Source organism: Mauremys mutica, chromosome 12 (genome assembly GCF_020497125.1).
Source record: "Mauremys mutica isolate MM-2020 ecotype Southern chromosome 12, ASM2049712v1, whole genome shotgun sequence".
Lineage (NCBI taxonomy): Eukaryota > Metazoa > Chordata > Testudines > Geoemydidae > Mauremys > Mauremys mutica.
Genome location: NC_059083.1, coordinates 55,323,705 through 55,351,109, shown reverse-complemented (window position 1 = coordinate 55,351,109; position 27,405 = coordinate 55,323,705). Strand labels below are relative to the sequence as shown.

Here is a 27,405-nt window from a genome sequence, read left to right as displayed (position 1 = left end):
AGAAAAGTGGGAACCCAATTCAGGCAATCAGAACAGCAGATAAGCCAAAGTAGGGAACTGCTCTGAGGTTGTCTGCTTCTGCATGTTACATGTTCACAATCTGACATGGAATTCTTTTAAACACCAGAATATATGTGATTAAAAACTCCATGATCTTTGTGTGAGTCTAAAATATTTCACTGACTCCATTCTTCTGCAGTAGCTTAGTACATCATTTCTGCCTAACCTTGTCTAAGCATTGGGGTACATACACAGCACCTTTGACACCCAGCTCTGAGATCATCTTCCCCCCTTTTTTTAACCCCAGCTGCTTCACCCTGCGCCTGATTTTACCTGTCTACCCCTCTCCCTCCCCTGCCCACAATGTCTGTGCTCACTCCTCCCCTCCAATACCCCACCCCCATTCTTTAAATCCCTTTCACTGCAGGAAGTGGTTAATGGCAGAGGCTTCAGCAGCTGTTACTGCTCCTCAGCAGATTGTGGGTTGAGCTTCCTGGGTCAGACGCTGCTGGTGGCTGCCTCCAGGCTCCATTGTGACCCCGGGATTAATCTGCTGCTGCTTCTCCCCAGCGGGGTGTGTGCGGGGACTTTCTGCGAGGGTACCAGGGAACCAGCCCCTGGGGCAGCCCCGGGCTTTGCCGACACCAGCCCCTGAGCCGGAGCCTGCAGGTGAGGGGCGAGACCCGGGGGAAGGTTTGGGGCCGGGCAGGAAAGTGACTCTGCACCAACGGCCCCTCCTCGCCCCAGCTCTGCTCCCGGGGGGCGGGGGTCTGCGAGTCCCAGAGCTGCTGCCCTCCCTGACCCCCCCCCCCCGGCTCTGCCCCCCGGAGCGCCTGCAGGAGCCGAGCCAGCTCCGGGGAGGGAACACCCCAGGAACGGAGAAGTAAGAGCTGCACCAAAATTTCAAACTGACCCTCCCTCACCCCAAATAAACAAAACCAGTGTATGGGGGGGAGGGGCTGTGAGAAGGGGCAGCATCTGGGTGGGGAGCTGTGTGGGGTTGAGGGAAAAGTGGACAGTAATATTGTTATTAACAATAACCTTAGAAAAAAAGTTAATAGCCAGAGTTCCATGTTGTGGGAATGTGCTAATGTAAAGCTGTATGCAGTGTGTTTGTAGCCGTGTTGGTCCCAGGATATTAGAGAGACAAGGTGGGTGACCTAATATCTTTTATTGGATGAACAGAAGTTGATCCAATAAAAGACATTCCCTGGCCCACCTTGTCTCTATCCGATAAACCTCATTGGTTAGAATCATTGCAAGCATATCTCCTTAAATACTGTGATATAGCATTGGCATGAGAAATTTCTGAGACCAATGCAAAAGAGTAACAGAATATTCATTTCCGAAGAACCTTTTTTTTTTGTTTGTTTTTTTAAAGAACAAAAAGGTAAATGTCAGCATGAAGGATGTCACTGAAATGTATCAAACAAAAATATTTAGCGGAGAGGAAATGGCTGTGAAAGTGGGCTGCCACTTATGAGATACAAAAAAAATCAGCCCATCAAGGATGATCCTGAGTCCTTAAACCTGGATAGCTGACAGTGTGTATAGAGCATCCCTACAGATTTCCCAGGAAAGCTACTCCAGAAAAGGATGATCCTGGGAAAACCTGGCTTGAGGCAACCCTGCTATGAAAATAGAACATTCAATTAGAAATTTAAATTTTTTAGGAGATAAATGATCATTGATGTGGCTAATGAAATATGAAAGCATGTGTCTCAGCGTTAGCAGGATGGAAGAATTAGTTACAGAAATCTGGTTTATTTTTTAACTAAAAATAGGTGGGAAGTATATAATTGGAAGTGCAAAATGGTATTAATTGTTAAAGCAATGTATAAATATTTTAGACATATGCATTCTTTGGGAGAGGTCACAGCCAATCAATGGTTGCAGTCTCCGCTTGCAAACAAATTCCTAGGGGGGAGGGAGTAAACAAGTCCTTAATTTTATGGAGTATGAGTGTTTTCATTGGTATCAGTGTGTCTAGGAGGTAGTCAAATACATACACTCATTGTTACCAACTTTGATTATTTTATCCTGAGTGCGGCAATATTTGTTCTTTTTATTCTGAAAGCGTAAGAGACTGCTTTTAAATCACATCATAATAATAATAATTAATAATAGATTCTAACCTTCATGGTTGTGGAGGGAAAAAGAGCTTGAAAATATAAAGCTAGTGCCCCATAAAGGGACAGCATCAAAAAGATAAATAAAAGAATCCCAAATGTATTTTTTTTAAAAATCATAATTCTTCGGCGTTGAATTTGAATTCTTCAGGTTGTCAATATTATACGTGTATATTTAGCAAAAATTGCCTTTGAGAGGGATTGCATAGAATCATAGAATATTAGGGTTGGAAAAGACCTCAGGAAGTCATATAGTCCAATCCCCTGCTTAAAGCAGGACCAACACCACCTAAATCATCCCAGCCAAGGCTTTGTGAAGCCGGGCCTTAAAAACTCTAAGGATGGAGACTCCACCCAGGGCCGGCTCCAGGCACCAGCCTACCAAGCACGTGCTTGGGGCGGCACCTTGGGAGGGGGCGGCGATCGGGGTTTGTTTTTGTTGTTTTTGGTTTGGCCAGGTGGCGCGGTGCTGGGCGGGGCGCGGGGACTTGGGCGGCACGGCGCTCGGGGGGGGGGGTGCGGGGACTTGGGCAGCCCGACGCAGTGCTGGGGGAAGGGTTGGGCGGTGCTTGCGGGGGCAGGGCAGCGCTCTTTTTTTTTTTTTTTTTTTTTGCTTGGGGTGGCAAAAATGTTAGAGCTGGCCCTGACTCCACCAGCTCCCTAGGTAACCCATTCCAGTGCTTCACACCCTCCTACTGAAATAGTGTTTCCTAATATCCAACCTAGACCTCCCCCACTGCAACTTGAGACCATTGCTTCTTGTTCTTTCATCTGCCACCACTGAGAACAGCCGAGCTCCATCCTCTTTGGAACCCCCCACTTCAGGTATTTGAAGGATGCTATCAAATCCCACCTCATTCTTCTCTTCTGCAGACTAAATAGCCCTAGTTCCCTCAGCCTCTCCTCCTAAGTCATGTGCCCCAGTCCCATAATCATTTTTGTTGCCCTACGCTGGACTCTCTCCAATTTGTCCACATCCCTTCTGTAGTAGGGGGACCAAAACTGAATGCAATACTCCAAGAGTGCCCTCACCAGTGCTGAATAGAGGGGAATAATCACTTCCCTCAATCTGCTGGCAATGCTTCTGCTAATACAGCCCAGCAGGGCCACCCAGAGGATTCACGGGCCTTGGGGCAAAGCGGGGGAGCTGCCGCGCTTGTACTCACCAGCGGCGGTCTGGGTCTTCGGCAGCATTTCTGCGGCGGGGGGCCCTTCAGTCGCTCAGTGTCTTTGGCAGCACTGAAGGGCCCCCCGCTGCTGAAATGCCTCCGAAGACCCGGACCAGGGCTCACAGGGCCCCTTTGGGGCCCGGGGCAAATTGCCCCACTTGCCCCCCCTGGCCTTGCAGCCCAGTATGCTGTTGGCCTTGGCAACAAGGGCACACTGCTGACTCCTATCCAGCTTCTCGTCCACTGTAATTCCCAGGTCCTTTTCTGCAGAACTGCTGTTTAACCAGTCAGTTCCCAGCCTTTAGCGGTGCATGGGATTCTTCCGTCCTAAGTGCAGGACTCTGCACTTGTCCTTGTTGAACCTCATCAGATTTCTTTTGGCCCAGTCCTCCAATTTGTCTAGGTCACTCTGGACCCTATCTCTACCCTCTAGTGTTATCTGTCTCTCCCCCCAGTTTAGTGTCATCTGCAAACTTGCTGAGGATGCAATTAATCCCATCATCCAGATCATTCATAAAGATGTTGAACAAAACTGGCCCCATGACTGACTCCGCTTGATACCAACTGCCAATTAGATATTGAGCCATTGATCACTACCCGCTGAGCCGGATGATCTAGCCAGCTTTCTATCCATCTTCTAGTCCATTTATCCAATCCATACTTTTCTTGAAAGCAAATTAAAATACTGTGGGAGATGGTATCAAAAGCTTTGCTAAAGTCAAGGTATATCACATCCACCACTTTCACCGTATCCACAGAGCCAGTAGATTTTCATACAAGACAATGGTACTCCTTTTGACCTGAGCAGATAGTCAAAGTTCAGGGACTGAGGGCTGCTCCAGTTGGGAGGAGAATTTGACAGTGAACTCTGGGACCTTTACAGCAGTCTTATTTATTTTACAGTGTCCTGTTTCCTTGAGCCCAGGAGATATCAAAAAACTAATGAACAAACACCCCAAACCAACCACTCATTTCTTCCAGTCAACTTATTCAGGCTGGTTTACATTTAACCTGAATGCAGGGAAGCTAAATAGTGTAAAATCTATAGCTTTACTCATCATACAACTTTTGAGAAGCTTCCATGCCCCCTTTTTGCTTTATGTCTCAGCCCAGACTCATTTTTGGACATGTACACTTTTCACCTGGTGCTCATTTTGGGCGGGGGGGTGTGGGGGCGAGATGCATCAGGACTAAATGTATAAATAGCACTTTGTGGGTTTCTTTGTTTATTTACATTTAAAGCTGTTGTTAAATTCATTTCAATAGGCCAGCAGCATAAAGAAGCATTAAGTCATTTTTAAATAATTTATGAAATAAAGCAGATCTCAGAGAGAGAGTTAGTTACGTGGAAATATGAGTGTAGACAAACAGAGGGATAATATTCAGAAATAAGGGGGGAAGAGAGAGACCAAGAGAATATAAAGTGGATTATCAGAAAATGTGTGTGAGAGAGCGAGAGAGTTAGTTACATGAAAAGGGGAAAAAAGGCAGAAGGAGAGAGGAAAATAAAGTGGGAAAAAAAGAGAGAGTTGTAAAACAGCAAGAAAGGAAAATGCTGCTCTCTGACCAAATGGCAGGGAGAGAAAATGAAGACAATTATTACAAAGTGTGTGAGAGTGTTTAAAAAAGCAAGAAAGATAAAAGCATCTCACCCCAAGGGCGGTCACTAATCAAATGCCAGTAATTCCAGGACAGCAGCTTCAGACAAGCCAGGCTCAAGACTGAGCCAATTAGAAGATATTATTTCCATGTGTCATAGAATATTAAAATGAATGCATTTCCCTGAACCAATCATAATGGGCCATAATGGTGGGGCATGGCTATTCTCCATTGCACTGTTTAAATCACTTTTGTTGAGCCAGTCAGGAATGGCCTCCTGAGGACTGGATCATTTGGAAAACTCCAAGCAAGGGAATTTAAACTGTAGGTTCCGATCATGGCCTATTACAAGATGCCTACAGATGCCAAGAAGCTCAAATTGCCTCTGGGAGCACCTGCATATGTTCAGAAGAGACAACCTGCCTACACTTATTTCCCTGAAGAGGCATCACCAATACTGAACCCCGTGTTCTATCCAGAAATCGAACCAAAGAACCAGGGAGACTCTATGGGGCCATCACCTGTTGTAAGTAAGGCAAAAGATGTAAAAGTACTTCAAGATAGGATGCAGAGGCATTTGTTGCTGACTATGATGAAGGCAGATTTAAGGTCTGGGGTGAGATGGCCTGCATTATTTTATGATAAATTGCTGCAAAATTATAAGAGGCTAAATATATTTATGCTTTTTTGGGAAGAAGAAGACCCTGTATACATGGTGGTGGCCATGGTATCGTTGGAGGATGGTGAGGCCAACAGTCAGGCAGTAACTGACGATTGCTTGTCAAATGGCAATATCATCATGGTAAAACAACTGGAAGTTTTTACACAGCTTCTGAAAAAAAATTGCAGTTGTACCTTTAAAATATGCTCTTTGTTGTTTTTGACAGATAACTAAGCTGGAATCATACAGGATTATAGCCAGGGTATGTAGCGAGTTGCCATCAGAAGCAGAGCAATCTGAGCCAGAATTGCAAGATGAGGTAAGACCCTTTATGGCATTTTACAAGAAACTGATGCAAAATTATAAGGGTTTAAATACATGTATCTGTTTGTTCATAGTAACAGGGATCATAGATGAGATGGAGAGACAGACAGTGCCCAACAGCATGGTCACTAGGAATGATGACATTTCAGAAACAGAAGAGGGGATGATCTAGGTAGTACAAGTTAAAATTTTTGCCTTTTTAATTTGTAAATTACAGCAACAAAGAATTAAAAACCTATTATTTTCTCTGCTTTTGACAGACATCTTTAGTGGATTAGTTGGATAAGGAGAATCAGCCTTCTGGAAGAATAAATCTGATATGCACATGCTGCTTTTGCAAAACGGAGACTTAAAAAAAAAAGCCTATAGCAAAGTAAGGGGGCTGACCAACCGAGCTGTAAAGAAGGTGTTATGACTCATATTGTTAGGGCTGTTGTAGGCAACACCAATTACCACCGCTTAAAGGTCTGCTCTTTGATAACTCTGAAGCCTGTGTGATAGATGAACCCACTCACACAGCCATAATTGTATTATTTGAGGGTGTACAGAAATGTTTCACCAGGTCAGATGCATTTCTTCTAAATTGAATATGGCATGGCTCTTAAATATAATTATGGCCACAGGCTACAAACTGAAGGAGCTTAACTTGACCACTCAAACTGAAACTGAAGTTGTTAAAATGATAAGGGAAGTAGAAGCTTCAGCAGATTGTAACTGCTGGCAGGCATTGGAAATAAGGTGCCAGTGAAAACTGGCCTGATGATATGTCAGAGGGTTGTTAAAACAAGCTTATAAAACTTCTTGCATGACAAAACTTCTCCCTAAGGGGTCAAAAAGAATACAACTGAATATTGATGAAGATGTACAAATTTTTTCTTTCAGAAACAAGAACGCAATGGATGTTTATAGGTGCTACAAAACTAATCTAAAATAGAAAGATGTTACCAGCTGTGCATAGGTGCTTCACTTGACTGTATATAACTACGTTTAAGAATCTAATGTAAAATATGATTCCTTGCTCTGTATTTTTTGTTAGTGTTTTCTTACATATACTTAAGTCTTGGAGTCAGAAAAGACGGGCTTAATAAAGAGGCAAGGTGCGTGAGGTAATGTCTATTATTGGGCCAACTTCTGTTGATGAGAGAGACAAGCTTTTGAGCTACACAGAGCTCTTCCTCAGGTCTGGGACACATACCCAGAATGTCACAGGCTTTTAAAAGAAAATGTATTTCCCAGGGAGTTTGGGAATTTTGGAGGTGTAATTTCCCCCCCCCCCCCGCCCCTTATTTCAGGCTGCTAATAAATTTGGTAAAACTCTGAGCATAAAGCAGATTGCATCTTGGCTTGTAGACCAAGATACTCACATGCAGCACAAGCCAGCAAGAATCAAGTTTCAAAGAAATAAAATGGTTGTGTCTGATGTGGATGCATAATGGCAGGCTCATTTGATCATTGTGATTCCCAACCTGAACCTCAATGATAGTCATAGATAAATGTTAACGCTGATAGATATTTTGGCTAAATAGAACGGGGTGGTAGCCTTAAATAATGATGAAGCTCTTTTCAGCCAAGGTTGGGTGCCTCAGAAATTTAAGAACTCTTTTCCTCATCTATTTTTAACAAAGCTTTAAAGACTTTGTTAAAACAACAAGATGTACATGATTTTTTTACCAATAATAAAGTCAAGGTGATGGTCATGGAGAAGTTTAAAATCAAAGACATGGAGGTATTTTAATTCCCATAGCACCTTTTCGTACATCAATGTGTCCTGCAGGCCTTCAAGCACAGTTACAGCAGAAATTATCAGAACTGATTGATATTACCCATACTAACTCATTGAGCCTGTCAGAAATGGTCTATGGGAATAGCTTTAAAATAAAGGTGCCACACTTTCTTTTTCAGAAAAGAGATCCCATAATGTTTCTAAATTAAAAGGAGCTTTTAAAAAGCTATCAAATGTCTACCAATGAAATATTTGTGTTGGGTGTTTCATCATAAGGGCAGCAAACTGTGTACACATTAAAAGATTACGGAGAAAAGGAAGTTGCAGGCTCTTTTTGCCCTGAAGAATTACAAAAAGTAAACATTAGCCAGGCCTGTGTTTACAAAATAGAAAAGGGTCTATCAAAGAAAAGGCATGGGAGAAACAAGTATTTTCTGGTGAAATGGAAAGGTGACCTGGAAAATTTGACAGTTGGGTCAAAATGTCTCAAGTTCAAGACCTGTGATAAGGAGGAAACTGACTGAAGGTGGGTTTTATGTCATCTTACCTAGAAATGCGTCTCTGGGGACCTTTCCTCAAAATACTGTTTCCAGCTTTATACTTTAAATATGATTTAATAGGCGATTTAATAAACAATAGGTTTAAAACAAACAAAAGAAAGTACTTCATACAGTGCAGAGTCACCTGTGGAACTCATTGCCAGAGGATTTTGTGAAGGCCAAGAGTATAACCTGGTTCAGAAAAGAACTAGATCAGTTCATGAAGGACAGGTCCATCAATGACTATTAGCTAGGATGGGCAGTGATAATGTCCCTAGCCTTTGTTTGCCAGAGGCTGGGAATGGGCGACAGGGGATCACTTGATGATTACCTGTTCTGTTCATTCCCTTTGGGGCACCTGGCACTGGCTACTCTCTGAAGACAGGATACTGGGCTAGGCGGACCATTGGTCTGATTGACCCAGTATGCTGTTCTTATACTAATTGGGATGTTGCTTTATCAGAAATTCATTATGGTCACTTACGGACCATAATTTATTTTGCTTTACCATTTGTAATAAAAGAGCTGGTACTACCAGGCTATTATTAAAATACCCAGCATTTATTAGAGAGCATCAACAAAACTATTAACAGTGATCCCAAGTGATGAAGCAGTGACCAGAAGGACTTGATTAAAAGCAAATGAAGAAAAGTTTTGTTTTTTTTTCTTTTTCCCACACCGGGGGTCAGGAGAGGGGGATTGGTGATAGGATTGGGAGTATTCTTGCATGATAGCCCTTCACCCTGTTGACATTAGAGTGGTGGTGGGGGGGTTAATTCTTCATATATGTACAGGGATATGGTAGAACATCGGTTAGTGGGGGACTGCTCTCTTCTGGTGCTGTGCTGTGTTCCTAGCCATGACAGCATCAACAAATTTATCACTATCATGGGTGACAAATCCCATTAACTTTCCATTGGTAAGCAGCACATCAGAACCATCCCTACCGAAATAAAGACAGACTGGAATAAACACATTTGATTTTGTTTTGGGAAGGTGATCATTAAACTGCATGTGCACCCATAAGAACATAAGAACAGCCGTACTGGGTCAGACCAAAGGTCCATCTAGCCCAGTATCCTGTCTACCGACAGTGGCCAAAGCCAGGTGCCCCAGAGAGAGTGAACCTAATAGGTAATGATCAGGTGATCTCTCTCCTGCCATCCATCTCCACCCTCTGACAAACAAACAGAGGATAGGGACACCGTTCCTTACCCATCCTGGCTAATAGCCATTAATGGACTTAACCTCCATGAATTTATCCAGTTCTCTTTTAAACGCTGTTATAGTCCTAGCCTTCACAACCTCCTCAGATAAGGAGTTCCACAAGTTGACTGCACTGCATGAAGAACAACTTCCTTTTATTTGTTTTAAACCTGCTGCCTATTAATTTCATTTGGTGGCCCCTAGTTCTTGTATTATGGGAATAAGTAAATAACTTTTCCTTATCTACTTTCTCCACATCACTCATGATTTTATATATCTCTATCATATTCCCCTTTAGTCTCTTCTTTTCAAAGCTGAAAAGTCCTAGCCTCTTTAATCTCTCCTCACATGGGACCTGTTCCAAACCCCTAATCATTTTAGTTGCCCTTCTCCAAACCTTTTCTAGTGCCAGTATATCTTTTTTGAGATGAGGAGACCATATCTGTAAGCAGTATTCAAGATGTGGGCATACCATGGATTTATATAAGGGCAATAATATGTTCTCCTTCTTATTCTCTATCCCCTTTTTAATGATTCCTAACATCCTGTTTGCTTTTTTGACCGCCTCTGCACGCTGCGTGGACATCTTCAGAGAACTATCCATGATGACTCCAAGATCTTTTTCCTGCTTTGTTGTAGCTAAATTAGCCCCCATCATATTGCATGTATAGTTGGGGTTATTTTTTCCAATGTGCATTACTTTACATTTATCCACATTACATTTCATTTGCCATTTGTTGCCCAATCACTTAATTTTGTGAGATCTTTTTGAAGTTCTTCACAATCTGCTTTGGTCTTAACTATCTTGAGCAGTTTAGTATCATCTGCAAACTTTGCCACCTCACTTTTTACCCCTTTCTCCAGATCATTTATGAATGGGTTGAATAGGACTGGTCCTAGGACTGACCCTTGGGGAAGACCACTTGTTAATGTTAAGTTTATCAATTGATTCCAAAACCTTCTCTTGTGACACTTCAAACTGTGACAGTTCCTCAGATTTGTCACCTACAAAAGCCGGCTCTGGTTTGGGAATCTCCCTAACATCCTCAGCCGTGAAGGCTGAAGTAAAGAATCCATTTAGTTTCTCTGCAATGGCTTTATCATCTTTAAGGGCTCCTTTTGTATCTCGACCATCGAGGGGCCCCACTAGTTGTTTAGCAGGCTTCCTGCTTCTGATGTACTTAAAAAACATTTTATTACCTCTTGAGGTTTGGCTAGCGGTTCTTCAAACTCCTCTTTAGCTTTTCTTATTACATTTTTACACTTAATTTGGCAGTGTTTATGCCTCTTTCTATTTACCTCACTAGGATTTGACTTCCAGTTTTTAAAGGAAGTCTTCTTATCTCTCACTGCTTCTTTTACATGGTTGTTAAGCCATGAATGCACTTTTTTAGTTTTTTTACTGTTTCTTAATTTGGGGTATACATTTAAGTTGGGCCTCTATTATGGTGTCTTTAAAAAGTGACCATGCAGCTTGCAGGGATTTTACTTTAGTCACTGTACCTTTTAATTTCTGTTTAACTAATCCCCTCATTTTTGCATAGTTCCCCTTTTTTAAATTAAATGCCACAGTGCTGGGCTGTTGAGATGTTCTTCCTACCACAGGAAAGTTAAACGTTGTTATATTATGGTCACTATTTCCAAGCAGTCCTGTTATAGTTACAGCTCTTATATTTCACTCAGGGCTAAATCTAGAGTTGCCTCTCCCCTTGTGGATTCCTGTACCAGCTGCTCCAAGAAGCAGTCATTTAAAGTATTGAGAAATTTTGTCTCTGCATTTCGTTCTGTGGTGACATGTTACCAGTCAATATGGAAATCCCCCACTATTATTGAGTTCTTAATTTTGATAGCCTCTCTAATTTCCCTTAGCATTTCACCATCACTATCACTGTCCTGGTCAGGTGGTCGATAATAGATCCCTAATGTTATATTCTTATTAGAGTATGAAATTACTATCCATAGAGATTCTATGGAATATGTGGATTCACTTAAGATTTTTACTTCATTTGATTCTACATTTTCTTTCACATATAGTGCCACTCCCCACCCCCCTGCATAACCTGTTCTGTCCTTCCGATATATTTTGTACCTCAGAATGATTGTGTCCCATTGATTGTCCCCACTCCACCAGCTTTCTGTGATGCCTATTATATCAATATCCTCCTTTATCATGAGGCACTCTAGTTCACCCACCTTATTATTTAGACTTCTAGCATTTGTGTACAAGCACTTTAAAAACTTGTCACTGTTTATTTGTCTGCCCTTTTCTGATGTGTCCGATTCTTTATGTGAAAGTTTCTCATCTGATCTGGCCCTTACATTATCCTCTTCCATCCTCTGCTCCTGACAATAACCTAGAGAATCTCTACCAATAGACTTTTCTCTAAGAGAAGTCTCTGTCCGATCCACATGCTCCTATGAAGCAGTCGGCTTTCCCCAGGAAAGTTGAAGGATGTTGACTACACAAAATTAGGGGGACCCCTCTCTGTATAGCAACTATTACAAGGCTCAGGCTGGTTATGCCTTGCTGGGTTATCCTGTATTATCAGCTATGTATGAGGATGATTTAGGAAGGATGTTCCACAGTCTTTTTAGAAAAACAGTAACAATTTTGAGACAGGGTCTAGAAATCAGTAAGCCCCACATGAAAATAGCTGTTAAAATTACAACCAAAGATGTAAATTGTGTGTCTAGCGCTGTTATGAATGAAGTGGGCATGCACATAAAACAGGAAGGTTCTGGTCTTGTGGTGATTGGGAGCAAAAGAGCGGCATCAAGCATTCCCATGTACAGGGTCTCCCGGCAATTTAAAAAAGAAAATAAAAGGTGTTAAAAGATGATGCAGCCATAAGCCTAAAAGACTCCCTAAGAAGAGGAAGCAGAGCATCACCCATGGTAAAAGGGATGTATTTTAAAACCTCCTACAAAATGGCTTTCATTCATGGCAATTCTGAAGAATTGTCCCAAATCAGAATTGGATCTATTTCGAATAGCCCTGCTCAAACCAGCATTGAGAATACATTTTATGCCAAGGTGTCACATTTGGCTGCCTTAACTGTGATTTCCCCTCTAGAATTTTTTTATTTTATTTTGAGGCCTGGGGCTCATTACCTAGACCTCACAGCACATTGTTGTACCTGTGCCGCCAGGTTCTGAAAGAAGTTGGGGCGGACAGTAACAAAGATGCCACGTCATCCTAACAAATTACCCCATCACCACCCTTTTTAACCAGCTGGATGTCAGTTTAGGTGGCTGTCTTATCAGCCAGAGCAACAATTGTTACACTTACAGAATCTAAATAGAATTGATTCTGAACTACAGCAATCATACCCTAGCTACGCACGTTTCCACAGGCATGTTTCAGAGAGAGACATCAGGGGCCCACAATAGCACTGTTCTGGACAGTGTGGGTAACAGGTTTTATACTCAGAGGTGACCTAACAGCCATCAGCAGAAAGCTGGATTTGCTGGGACCTTTACACAGTGATTTATTTTTTCAAGAAAAATTGCTGCTGAAGGACATGGACTTCAAAAATTAAACTTATGTGTAGCAAAGAAACTTTTTGCCTGCTTAGTGGGAATGCCACTCGGAATTATAAAGTGCACATTATTTCAGTGTCCCGTTTTGTGAAACAGGTGAAAGTTACTCAGGGGGTTGTTTGGGCCATGCAGAGGCTGTAACAACCACCAACGCTAAGTACCATGTGGACTGGGTGAGCATGATGCAGCTGGACTACTAAACACCTTCAGTCATGTCAGTAACCAGGAAAACCTCTTTCGGGGGCAGTTACCAAACAGTTTGTTGTTGGCTTTATAGATCACGCTGCCTTCAGTAGTAATTACGTTAACAGCACTTTCAACTTTAAACATTGACATTAATTTTGTGGCCTTATATGTGGATGGCGAGCAGGTGCAAGTTAAATCTCTACAACCTGATTTTGAGAAATGGAAATGCATGAGGGAGTACATGGATCTCACGCAGGCAACTGGGAAAGATGTAACAGACTGAGCATGCCTGGTTGATTGTGGCAAATTTGCTCAGGCCAGACCGGGAATGCACAGATCATTATTCTCTCATTGAAACTGGAAACTTGAGTAGATTTGTTTTGCCCCAGCACTGCCCTCTACAGTTAGTATGACAGTGTATGGCGTTTCTGATAATGTGCTCAAGTTTAACGCAGAAGGAACATCCTAGCTGACTCTATTGGATTTTGAACACTGTGCATTTAACACACATTTTATCAGAGGATGCTTCTTTTTTAGATATTTTTCTCAGCGACCTGCTCCTAAAGGATTTATGTCTGGAAGACCCTTGGGGCTTATTGTTAATACCCACACCCCCACAACTTACCCAGGGAACACTGTCTGGCCCCTTTACTACCAAAACATGGACCAGACAAGTTTTTCAATTCCCACAGATTTCCCCCAGTCAGTAACTTCTTTCCTAAAGCTAACATGACTTTTTAAAATGGTAACTCTAATAATATTGTGTTTCACCAGGGACACACATCTCCTTACTGGTAACCTGTGGACAGAGGTGGCTCATTGGGAGCAGGGGTGTCACATGCCCTCCCAGATTTCTGCCAGGATTTGCTGGCTGGGTCCTCTCCCTGTGAGGCAGCTCCTGGGACTGGCCAGGACCACATTTGCAAGCTGTGACCCTGGGTAGAGGCAGCAGCAAAACAGCTGAGAGCTGCAGGGAGAGTCTATGCTTTTGCTGCTGCCTCTCTGCACAGAGCTAAAGCAGCAGCCGCTCCCTGCACCTCCCAGGAGTTGTGGAGCTAACACCTGGGAGCTGCAGGGAGGGACCACTAAGGGGGGGGGAGGAGAATATGCCTGGGGGGGCATGACTCAAGCTGTTGGGGGGGGGAACATTTAAATTGGGCCCCCCCAGTATCAGTAGATACCAGTCATCTATGCCTGTGGATATCGTAGTATATATATTTTTAAAGAAATGTAGTAAAAGGTTACGTCTTGATCACATTTTAAAATTATATACTGGTGATTTACCAGAACAGGACCACATGGTGATGCAGGTTTTAAAAGGGAAAAATCAGGCATGTCCAGATGCCCCCAAATTTTTTTTAACGTGTTTTTTTAACTTGTCTTTCTGGTCCCATTGAATTCACTTAATCTCTAGTATGGAAAAAAGTCTCTGGGTTTGGTCTTGGTGGGAGGGGGCTGGATCCATGGTATAATAAAGTGATGGTGGTCAGGATCTTGAATTTAAACAAGAGCCTAAATTTAGTCACCTAAATCCATATTCAGGCTCCAGAGTAAGTGGACTGATTTCAGTAGCTTTGGGCACTCAGAACTGAAACCCAGCGTTGCAGGCTCAGCATTTTTGAAACTCTGGCCACTTTTTGAGAAAAGTGAATATGGATTTAAAAGGCTATTGTTTGAAAAAGCTATTAAAAACATTTTCCCCGAATCACAGTGTAGAACATCTGTCTGCAGGGAAAGAACCTGTGGGGAATAGGGGTGTGAAACAGACCAAATCCCCTTCCAAAACATCCGCAATCACCCTTCTAACCCAGACAGCCTGCAGAATAACATCCACATTTTGCTTCAGGTTGTGCCATTCCCTTGAGAGACGGGGAAAGGAAATGGCTGGAGTGGAGCTGGTGACCTTTGAGGATGTGGCTGTGTATTTCACGAAGGAAGAGTGGGCTTTGCTGGACCTGGGTCAGAGAGCCCTCTACAGGGACGTCATGCAGGAGAATTATGAGACTGTGACCTCGCTGGGTAAGGATTCCTGTCTTCTTGGGTAAGAGAAGCTGTTGGGGGAGTGTCTCTGAAGCATCTGGGTTGACTTCTGTGCAGGATTTTTCATTGGTCTCCCAGATTACAGGGGAATCAGCCCCGTAGTACCCAAATTCTGTGTTTGAGTGACTGTCCCCTCCACATCCCCTCTCATAGGACAGGAGATTCAGGGACATAATGATGCTGCTCTTCCCTTAACCAATGTTTTCAAATGAGACAAAGTCACTCTCTACTGACTGTTCCCAAGACTAGTCACATCCTCTGGGGCATCTGACCCATCTGCCATCTCAGAGATGGCCAAGTTTCTCCTGACTCAGCTCTGCGTAAATCCACAGTGGCCACATTTTCAAACGTCCTTCACCTTCATTTTGCCCATGTTCTGCCCAGCTGTGTTGGTGGGAGGCCCCAGATGTTCCTGACTCTTCTATCAGTCATGAAGGACATGGACTAGTGTGAGAGTGCTGCTGTTCATGCCTCATGAGCTACCACTTGTGCCAATGTGCTGAATCCTGGGAAGGAGGATGTTGTTCCTGGTGTGTCTTGCTGGCCGTGGTAGGTTTCAGTGAAGTGCTGGTTTCTCACAGTAAGAGGAGCTGGGTTATGGGGCTGAGTGAGGGTTTGTGAAGTGCTTTATGGTCTGGAAGTGTTCTGTGGAGTATGTCACCAGAGTAGAAAAAGTGAGGCAAGCTGCTCTTGTGTTTCAGACACTACACTGAGACTCAGGAGACCTGGTTTAAATTCGAGGCTCTGCTATACCCTCCCTGTCTGAGCTTTTGTAAGTCACTCAGACTGTGGCTTTCAAAGGGACCCAGGGAGTTACACATCCAGCCCTGTTGACTTGGGTGCCCGGGCCCTTTTAACAGTCCTAGATTTATTCTCTCTGGTCTTCAGTTCCCCCTCTGTAAAATTGAGATAATAATCCACTGTCTGTCTTGTCATTTTAGACTTTGGGACAGGGACTGTGTCTTACTATGTGAATGTCTGGTGCCTAGTTGAAAAACTTTACTCAAATAATAGTTACCTATAGATTGCTGTAAATGAGGAAGACATATTTTGTGGGGGTTCACAGTGATCTGTCCTGGGTCCAGTATTAGTCAATATTTTCATTAATGACCTGATGGAGTCAAGTGATGAGTATGCTAATAAAATTTGTGGAAGACACCAAGCTGGGAGGGGTTGCAAGGACAGGATTAGAATTCAAAACAGTCTTGACAAATTGACGAAATTACCTGAAATGAGCAAGATGAAATTTAGTAAAGACAAGTGAAAAGTACTAATACACAATGAGAAATAACTGTCTAGGAAGTAGTACTGAGAAAATAATCTTGGTGTGATAGTGAATCACAAATTGAATGTGAATCAATAATGTGATGCAGTTGAAAAAAGGCTAAAGCCATTCTGAGGTGTATTAACAGGACAGTTGTATGTAAAACACTGGAGGTAATTGTCCCACTCAACTCAGCGCTGATGACACTTCAGCTACAGTATGGTGTTAACTAGTTTTGGGCACCACAACTTAAGAAAGATGTGGACAAACTGGAGTGAATCCAGAGCAGAGCATTGCAAATGATAAAAGGTTTAGAGAACATGACTTGTGAAGTTAGTTTTTAAAAAATTGGATGTGTCTAGTCTTGAAAAAAGAAGACTGAGGGAGGACCTGATAACAATCTTCAAATGTGCTGTTGTAATGAGGACGAGGATCAATTGTTCTCCATGTCCACTTGAAGGTAGGATAAGAAATAATGGGCTTAATCTGCAGCAAGGGAGATTTAGGTCAAATATCAGGAAAACACTTTCTAACTATAAGGATAGTTAAGCACTGGAACAGGTTACCAATGGAGGCTAATGGAATCCCCCTCATTGTTGGATTTTAAGAACAGGTTGGACAAACACCTGTCAGGCATGGTCTAGGTATACTTGGTCTTGCCATGAGTACAGGGGACTGGCTTCTCAAGTTTCCTTCTAGCCCTACATTTCTATGATTCTGTAGTTTGAGGCCAGGTTGGATGAGAATGGCTACTCCATCTCCAGAGCTGTTTTCTCTGGGTCTGTGGTGTTCCCTGAGGGGATGAGATCCATCACCAGTCCTTTGATGTCCACCAGAGGGGCAGCTATGGGGGAAGAGCAGATCTCCTGGGTGATGGGGAAGGGCTGAGTGACCATTGGTCACCATGGATCTGCCCTAGTTCTAGTCTATCATGACTCATGAGAAGACGTTCTTTCCTCTCTGCACTGCACTGGGGGCAGGTGTCTATTGATCTTCTTTCCAGGCCATGGGTGGTGATACCTCTGTTTATTTCTGAACAACTTGCATTGGGGAAGCACCTAGAAGCCCCAGTCAGGATCAGAGCCTTTCTGAGCCAGGTGGTACATGGACACATAGTGAAAGACAGTCCCTACCTCAAAAAGTTCCCAGTCTATGTAACATCTTCCAATTGTGGCTTGTTTTGTGAAGGGATATGCGTTATGTGTGGGGGTGGGGGGAATTGGCAGTGATTAAGACTTTAGTTGTATCCCAGATACCTTCAGAGTGTAGCAACTCTCCTCAGCTCCCCACGGGAATAAGGCAGGGTCATTCCCTAGGTAGAATGGATGATCTGTTGCTCCAGAGCAGTATGTCATTGGACCTTTTATGATTTATAGCCCAGTCCCTATAGGGTGGTAGGCTCCTTCCTCTCTCCTATCTGGGTGGGCTATTCAGATCCTCAGTTTGGAAGGAATAACAGTTTCATTTTAATAAACACGATCCACACTTGTTTCTTTGTTCCCCCAGCAAAACCTGACATGATCTCCCAGCTGGAACAAGGGGAGGAGCCGTGGGTCCCTGATCTCCAGGGATACGAGGAAGGGGAGATCCTGAGGAATGGCCACACAGGTGAGGATTCATCTAAACTAAGAGACCAGTTATTGTATCCTCATGGCAGACATCACATATGAATTTTCATCAAGCCCGTCTGACCCTTCAGCCTCTATATTCAGAGGATGTGAGGAAGGATGAGTTCCCTCATCTCTCTCCTCTGGAGAAGGATTTGGGAGGCTGTGACATTTTGGGGTTCAACCCAGACCAGTAAAAAGTTGTGTCACTGCCTGTCCTACAACTATGATGCCTTAAATGCTCTGCTACTGTGGCTCATAGCCCAGACACCAACATCCAGCAGACAAGCCTGTAGGTCACAGCCTGGCTTCCACTGCCCAGTTATTGTTTGCAAAGTGACACCAACACCCCTCCAGTTCAGAATTTCCTGAAAACTGTCTCCCTGCAGTGCCCAAACCGCTCCTAGAATGCTCACAGAAGTTATTAAGTTTGTTGCTCCTTTAAAGAGACAATACACTGCAGCTCATTAATTTCACTGGTGTTTGACAAACCCTCCTATCTCAATCCAAGCACTGAGCTGGTTTAGTTAAAAAGTAAAAAAGTTTCTTCGATTAAAAAGATAGGATTGAAGTTAGTACAGGGGATAAAGATAGAAATTGTTACAAACAAACAAACTTTAAAATGTGCTTTCTAAGACTAAAGTTTAACTTCAACAGTTTACAATTTTTATCTAAGCAGGTTTCTCACTTATATTCAATTCTCAGAGACTTCATCCCCCTTGGTTGAAAGATCCACTTTTCCCAGATATATAAGAGCACTGGGAATTGGGTCAAAAAATATCTGAGGAGGTTCAACAAGGACAAGTGCAGAGTCCTGCACTTAGGACAGAAGAATCCTATAAGTAGGAGCATTGCCAGCAGATCGAGGGACGTGATCATTCCCCTCTATTTGTCATTGGTGAGGCCTCATCTGGAGTACTGTATCCAGTTTTGGGCCCCACACTACAAGAAGGATGTGGAAAAATTGGAAAGAGTCCAGTAGAGGGCAACAAAAATGATTAGGGGGCTGGAGCACAAGACTTATGAGGAGAGGCTGAGGGAATTGGGATTGTTTAGTCTGAAGAAGAAAAGAAGGAGGGAAGATTTAATAGCTGCTTTCAACTACCTGAAAGGGGGTTCCAAAGAGGATGGATCTAGACTGTTCTCAGTGGTACCTGATGACAGAACAAGGAGTAGTGGTCTCAAGTTGCAGTGGGGGAGGTTTAGGTTGGATATTAGGAAAAACTTTTTCACTAGAAGGGAGGTGAAGCACTGGAATGGGTTACCTAGGGAGCAGTGATGAGTCCCAAAAGCCTAAGAACTGGGTCCTCAGCAGCACTTCAGCGGCAGGGGTGGGGTGTCTTCACTCACTCCTGGTTTTCGGCAGCATTTTGGGAGAAGGTCCTTCACCCGGAGCAAGTGAAGGTCCCGCCACCGAAGTGCCACTGAAGACCCGTTAGGGAACTGCCCGGTGAGTACAGTACAAGCCTCACGTGCCTGTCTCCCACCCACCCGACCCCAACCCACGTCCTGCCCCAACTGCCCCCCTCAGAACCCGCAAGTTACTCCTCCTCCACTGGGGTAGCAGCAGCAGCCCGGGGCTCTGGGGTTATTTAAAGGTCCGGGGCTCCCCTGCTTCAACCACCCCAGCCCTTTAAATAGCTGCTGGAACCCTGGGAAAGCGGTGGGGCTCTGGTGGCTATTTAAAGGACTGGGGTGGCAGAGGCAGCTGGAGCTCCAGTCCTTTAAATAGCCCCTGGAGCCCCCCACTATCCCAGGGCTCCGGCGGCTATTTAAAGGACTGAGCCCTGGAGTAGTAGCGCGGCTCTGGTGGCTATTTAAAGGGCCGGGGCACTAGAAGCAGCAGGAGCCTGGACTTTTTAAATAGCCCCCAGAGCCCCGCAGCCCTACCCCAGGGCTCCAACAGTGGGGCTATGGTGGCAATTTAAAGGGCCTGGGGCTCCAGCCCCTGTTGGGAGCCCCAGGCCCTTTAAATTGCCCCCTGGGGAAGCCAGGCCACCCCTTTAGCAACCAGTTCTACACCGGCTTCTAAATTTAACGACTGGTTCTTGCAAACCGGTGCGAACTGGCTCCAGCTCACCACTGCTAGGGAGGTAGTGGAATGTCCATCCTTAGAGGTTTTTATGGTCATGCTTGACAAAGCCCTGGCTGGGATGATTTAGTTGGGGATTGGTCCTGCTTTGAGCAGGGGGTTGGACTAGATGACTTCCTGAGGTCCCTTCCAAACCGGATATTCTATGATTCTGTGATCTGCACAGGAATGGACAACTATGTGATTATATACCTTTTCTTTTTATATTCCAGTAAACCTACAAAATTCCTTGAAAATTAAGCCCAGACAAAGTTCCTTTCCCTGCTGGGTCTGGATGCCATGCTGTCTACTTCTCTCCACCCCCAGCTGGTGATTTTTACAATGCAAATTATCTTCCTGCAACGTCAAATTCAAATGAATAGCTCACTGAATTTGGCCATAACTGGTTTGAAGTTTTGGCCTCTGTGTGTGGAAAAAACCTGTTCATCAACTCCCTCTACATGCTCAGATTAAACATATTTTAGTCACATACTTCCAGTGTATATCTATCATGTCCTTTGTGATACGTACATCACACAAGAATATTAATGATCAGTGAGTTGTTAGTTTTCCAGTGCTATAGTATGTGACACCTTTTAGATACAGATTACAGTAACTCCTCGCTTAACGTTGTAGTTACGTTCCTGAAAAATGCTACTTTAAGTGAAATGATGTTAAGTGACTCCAATTTCCCCATAAGAATTAATGTAAAGGGGGGGGGGGTGCTAGGTTCCAGGGAAATTTTTTTTTGCCAGACAAAAGATTTGTGTGTGTGTGTGTGTCTGTGTAATTTATATATTATATACAGACACTTACAGTATAAGTTTAAACAAACAATTTAATACTGTACACAGCAATGATGAGTGTGAAGCTTGGTTGAGGTGGTGGAGGAAGAGGGTGGGATATTTCCCAGGGCAGGGTCAGCCTTAGGCATATACAGCATATGCAGTTGCGTAGGGCAGCCAAAACTTTGGGGCACCCCTGGGTCTTGGTGTACACCCTCTCGCCTCTTCCTATCCCTGTTCTGACCCTTCTTGCATGCATCCACCACAGCTGGCTGCTACAGCCTGATGAGTCTTCCTCCAGAGGGGATCTAGTAACTTAAAAGTGAAAAAGCCTTCCAGCCTGCCAGACCTATTAGCACAACATTGAAACTGTTCATTGAAACTGTTCAAAGAGCCATTCAAGTGTTAATGAAGCCATTTAACAGGCATTTGCCAGCCCCTGGGTATATAATGTCAGTTTCTGAATTTATTGACAAAAACAGCATGAGCTGAGGGGTGAAAACATTATCTAAAGTTTACTCAGAATATGTTAGTCTACAAGACCTTAGTTTAAAATTTGCTTTACAAATATTTCATTAGTGTGTTGCTGAAGATTATAAAATCACATCTCTAAAAAAAATCCTTGCATAGATTTTTAAATGCACTTACTACAAAAGTTTTGCAAATAAATCTCTGACAAACTTCAGGGCATATTAAAAAACCTGCGACTGACGTTTTTTATTCCCAAATTCCCAGTGCTTTTAATTAGGTACCTACTGCATGTTGAGTCTTCACCATCTGGCTTGCAGTGGAAAACACGTTCCATTTTCTTTAGAGAGAAATTGCAGAAGAGTGGTTTTTTTCAAATGTCATTTGCTTCATTTGGGTTCAGGGATTTGGCTGGAAGGGGCTGAGCAGGGAGAGGGAGGGAAGAGAGGAGGGAGAGGGTGGAGCCTGGGCGGATTGGGGGAAATGGCCTGGGGTGGAGTATGGGTGGGGCCACAGGCAGAAGAGGTGGGATGGGGAGCTAGCCTCCCCAAGTGGCAGCTTCACCCACTGCCCATGACAGCAGGTAGGAGCGGGTCAGCTCCTGCACACCCAACGCACGCTGCAGTCTCCTTAGGAAGGGACCATATTCACAGAGCCGAATGCACTAGCGCCACACATTCTGCATGAAGGAGAGGATACGGAGGTCTCTGCAGGGCACTGTGACTCTCCGCTGCCGTGATATCCTTTGCTGACTCATCCCTAGCCCCCCTCCCGCCCCGGCTATGAGCCCGGGCTGCTATGGGCATAGGGGCACCAGTTTAATAATACTGCATAGGGCTGCATAAATCCTAAGGACGGACCTGTCCCAGGGAATGTCTTGCTGCTAAATGATGAACTAGCACTTGGCTGAGCCCTCAAGGGTTAACACAATGTTGTTAATGTAGTCTCACACTCCACAATGCAGCACAAATGGAGGGAGGAGACACAATAGATGCATGGCAGTGGCTGTAAACATTCCCTGCGGAAACTGAAGGTGATGCTGAACCCACGCTATCCCACTGGAGCACACCACTCCCTCCACTTTCCAAAGTGCTGGGGGTTCATGTGTGTGTGAGACAGAGATACACACCATGTGTGTGTGTGTGTGTGTGTGTGTGTGTGTGTGTGTGAGAGAGAGAGAGATGCATATTGCCCCTTTAAGTACGCTGACTAAGTACATTGCCTTTTTAAGTAGATCAGCAGGTTGAGATAGCAGTTGCCGCCACCAAGCTCCGTCCATCCTGAGCCCTGTCTCATGCTTCATTCCCCCTGCCCCCCGTTCTGTGGAGATGGGAGACAGGAGTGAGGGGGAGGGGGCACCCTGACATCAGCACCCCTCTTCCTCCCCATCCCCTGCACAGCAAGCAGGAGGCTCCCGGGAGCAGCTCCAAGGCAGAGGGCAGAAGCAGCACACAACAGTGCGGGGAGGTACACCTGAACTGCCCAGCAATTGATAGCCTGCTGGGCAGTTGCCGCACAGGGAACTTAGGGGAGTTGATGGGGGGCTGTCAGCCCATGCTGGTTCCAAGCCCCCACCAGCTAGCTCCAATGGGCTGCTCTTCCTGCAAGCAGTTGACAAAGCAGGCATCTGCCAAACAACGTTATAAGGAAGCATTGCGCAACTTTAAACAAGCATGTTCTCTAATAGATCAGTGACATAACAATGAAAAAACATTAACCAGGATAACGTTAAGTGTGAAGTTACTGTATAGCAATAGTGAGTTGTTCTGCATGAGATGGCCAGGCCAGCTGAAACTCACTACTACAGGAAGCCCCTGGCCTTCTGGCATTGGGTTGCTCTTAGGATCACAGGGGATTAATAGGATTCAGCTGCTGATCTTTTAATCTCCCTAGCAATTATTTGGTTTTGATCCCCTTTCCTGTTCCCCTTACTGTCATTTCCTTCCCTCCCAGCAATGAGACTGACTCCTGTCTGGATTCTCTCTCTATTTCAGAAGATGTTGGCATGATGAGTGAGAATGAAGAAGAGAATCCTCAGCAGGAAGGTCTTGAGCAAGTGGATCTACATGGGATGGTATCTGGAAGAGCTGAAAAGGAGGTTACCAAGAATCCTGAGGAGCCAGACATCCGTGAGAGCCAGCACAGGCCAGAGAGGCAGCAGGAAAACCACTCAGGGGAGAGACGGGCTAAATCCACTCTCAGAAGCAGACAGGTCAAGAAAATCAGAGGAACTGTTGAACAGAGAAACCCCACTATAGAGAGACCCTACACTTGTGGGGATTGTGGGAAAAGCTTCCCTTGGAAATCAGTCCTCATTATTCACCAGAGAATCCACACAGGAGAGAGACCCTATAAGTGTCTGCATTGTGGGAAAAGCTTCAGACAGAGTTCAGCCCTTATTACACATCATACAATCCACACAGTAGAGAAGCCCTATAATTGCCCTGACTGTGGGAAAAGCTTCAATTGCAGCTCAACCCTTATTCAATATCATAGAATCCACACGGGAGAGAAACCCTACAAATGCAGTGAGTGTGGGAAAAGATTCAGTGTGAGTTCTCACCTTCTGTCACATCAGAGAACCCACAGGAGAGAGACCCAATGAATGCTCCAAGTGCAGGAGGAGTTTCAGTCAAAGTTCCCAGCTTCTACCACATCAAAGAACCCACACAGGAGACAGACCCTATGAGTGCCCTGTGTGTGGAAAAAACTTCAGTAGGAGCTCAACTCTTATTACTCACCAGAGAATCCACACAGGAGAGAAACCCTACAAATGCAATGAGTGTGGGAAAAGCTTCAGTGTGAGCTCACACCTGCTATCGCATCAGAGAACCCACACAGGAGAGAGACCCTATGAATGCCTCCAGTGTGGGAAAAGCTTCAGTCAGAGCTCACACCTTATTAGACATCAGAGAATCCACACAGGAGCGAAACCTTATAATTGCCCGAACTGCGGGAAACGCTTCAGTCACAGCTCATCCCTTATTAAACATAAGAGAATCCACACAGGAAAGTAATGATATAACTACCTTAACTGTGGGAAAAACTTCAGAGTTCAGATTTCACTAATCACTGGAGAATCAACATGAGGGGAGACACTGCAAATGCAGTGGGTGTGGGAAAAGATTCAGTCAAAGCTCACCGCTTCTATCCCATCAGGGAACCCATACAAAAAAGAGACCCTAGGAATGCCCCTAGTGCAGGAAAAGCTTCAGAGAAAAGCTTATTATTCACCAAAGAATCTCATGGGAGAGAAACTATTTCAATGTCCCGAGTGTGGGAAAAGTTTCAGAACAACTCAGCGCTTACTACACAATAGAGAATCCACAGTGGAGAGAGACCCTACAAGTGTATGGACTGTGGGAAAAGCTTCAGTCAGAGCTCAGCCCTTATTATACATCACACAATCCACACAGGAGAGCAGCCCTATATCTTCTCTGACTGAAGGAAAATCTTCAGTTGAAGCTCAACTCTTAGTCAACAGCAGAGAATCTACATAGGAGAGAAACCCTATGAATGAAAGGAGTGTGGGAAAACCTTCCGTGTGAGCTCACATCTTCTATCACATCAGAGAACCCACAGGGAAGAGACACCCTATAAGTGGCCCAACAGTGGGAAATGCTTCTGGCAGAGCCTAAACCTCATAAGAAATTCCACACAGGACACGCATCATAGAAATGTCCTGGTTAGGGATGATCTTTGCCAATTCCCATAAATTTCAGAGCATCAGGCTAGGCTGGAATAGCTATGTAGTGAGGATATGCAATGGGTAGTTATTAAAACAGAAAAATGAAATCACTTTCTTGGGACAGAGTTGTACAGAGCAAGAGGCTAGGATGGGATTAGATTGTAACTTCTTGAGAAGCTCCGAACACTGATCATGCTCCATTCAGGTGTTATACATCTAGAACAATCTTTATGTTATATGCTATGACTTCTCATTTATTCTTGATAGTGTTTTAGGCCCAAATCCATGCATTGTAACACTCAGATAATTATGATGCCTAACTTTTAGGTTGTTCACAGGAACAACACTGGGATCCACAAAGCCTGGGTTAAATATCCAGGCTCCTTTTAAAATGAAGGGGAAGAGAATTAATCTTAGAATGTGATTCACAAAAGCCTTTGCACTAGGTGGGGAGCTGCCTAAGCTAATCGGTAGGAGATGTCAATGAGAAGGGTATGTCCTAAGCCCTGCCCATCTCATGGAGATAGGCACCTATCTCTGTTTCTGATTTATGAACTGGGGAAGTTAGACACTCCTCTGCTGATGGCATCCAAGCCAGCTGGTGTGTTCAGAGGCTGCCTACCTTCACACAAAACAGCTGTGGTGGGAAAGGAGGATCTCACTCATAACCTTTAGCCCTATCATTAGGGCCCTTGCCCAGGATGTGGGAGACCTCCCCAACTTCAAGTCCCCCTCCATCTGATGAAACAAAGGGATTTGAGCAGGTATCTGTCATCTCTCATGTGAGTGCCCTGGCCACGAAACTATGGGTTAGTCTGATACAGAGATCCCTCAGTATCTCCTTATGAAACAGTTCCACTGGATATAAATACTAAAAGAGGCCCTTGGCTAGAGAGAGAGAGTTGGAATGACTCTGCAGCATTTTGGTTAGGACAACCACCCCATAAGGTGGGTGACTGAGTCCAGTTCCCTTCCTCCATTGACTTTTTAAGTTTCCTTGAAGACAGAATCCTAAGTCCCACCATGAAGGAGACTTCACACTGAACAACAGAAAGGCAGGGTGAGAAATTCCACCTAGTAAAAAGTGCAAAAAGATTTAGGAAATCCATGCTTGTTGCTAAAATTCCATAGGGAATTTATGCACTTTGAATGAAGTCAAAATTTGTTCTTTCAGAGCATAGTTATTGTTTCCTTAGAACACTGAACCCATTGGAGTTCAGATCTATTCCATAAATCTGGACTCTTGGGACAGTAGGAACTCTTACTTGGAAAATACCACAGTCATATAAGCCTAACAACTTCCACCCAACTATGACAAATATACTAGTGCTTCAGTGAAAACACTGACTCCGTCAGTGGGGAGTTTGTCCCAATGGCATAGGTACTCCACCTCTTGGAGAGGCAGTAGCTAGGTCAATGGGAGATTTTGCCCTTCGACCAAGCACTTTCTACACCAGGGGGTCAGATTAGTTTAAATGTGTAGCTGAGAGGGGAGGGATTTTTCAGACCAATGAGTGATGTTGTCATACCAGCCTAATTTCCTAATGTAGATCAGGCCTTAGATCTCTCTTCCTTATAACATTACACTCTATGTGAGAGTGAGGAAAAACTATCTTCTAACTTCAACATCTTTATTCAATATTTACGTTCTAAACTTTAGAATGCTTTTATTCTAATTTTAATTCTGTGATGTGTTTTTAACTGCAAAAGTTATCAAATGTGTTAATACCTTATATTTAACACTAGCTTAATTTCACCCTTGGGCGGTAACTTAACTAGTTTGTCTATTTTAAATACCAGAAGTAGGGTACTTTGTGATAGTTCTCTTTCTACACTTGAACATTACAGTGTTTACTCATTGGTATACAGAATTATGTTTAATAATCTGTCTTTCTTTTCTGCCAATTAATTCAATCACCAGGATCTTCCTGCTAGCTGCCTGTTAACGCTAAGAACACTCCCTCAGCCTGCTTGATTAGCTGTAATTTGAATACCATGGTTACTCAAACTGCTTTCTGAACTTTCACACTTGTAAGTGAATTACAAGCCTATTAACTCCACTAAATCAAAACTAATCCTCTCTGCTCTGCACTGTTGTATAATAATCTGTGATAAAGTTCCTCCTCTACCTTGGTGAGTCCTGCACTTATTGGCAGATTTTGCTCACCTCAGAGATTCACAGTAGCCCTCAGTTTGGCCACTTTCATGGCTTAAATCTGCTGTTCACTCAGATAACCTCATCACTGGCCAGCATGGGGGGAAAAGAGTAAGAACAATCCCCACAGTTTCTGCTGATCCACCATGTGGGTCGGGGAACAGCCCAGAGACCTTCCTGTGTTGGATCAGGAGTTGGGAGGAAACCAGGCCTGCCCTGTGGACTGCAGCTGTCTAGAGTGCCTTCTGGAA

General features: G+C 44.1%; 1 pseudogene; it reads left to right on the top strand.

The window, feature by feature from the left end:
* Positions 1-452: 452 nt before the first annotated feature.
* Positions 453-27,405, top strand: LOC123345429 (annotated as a pseudogene).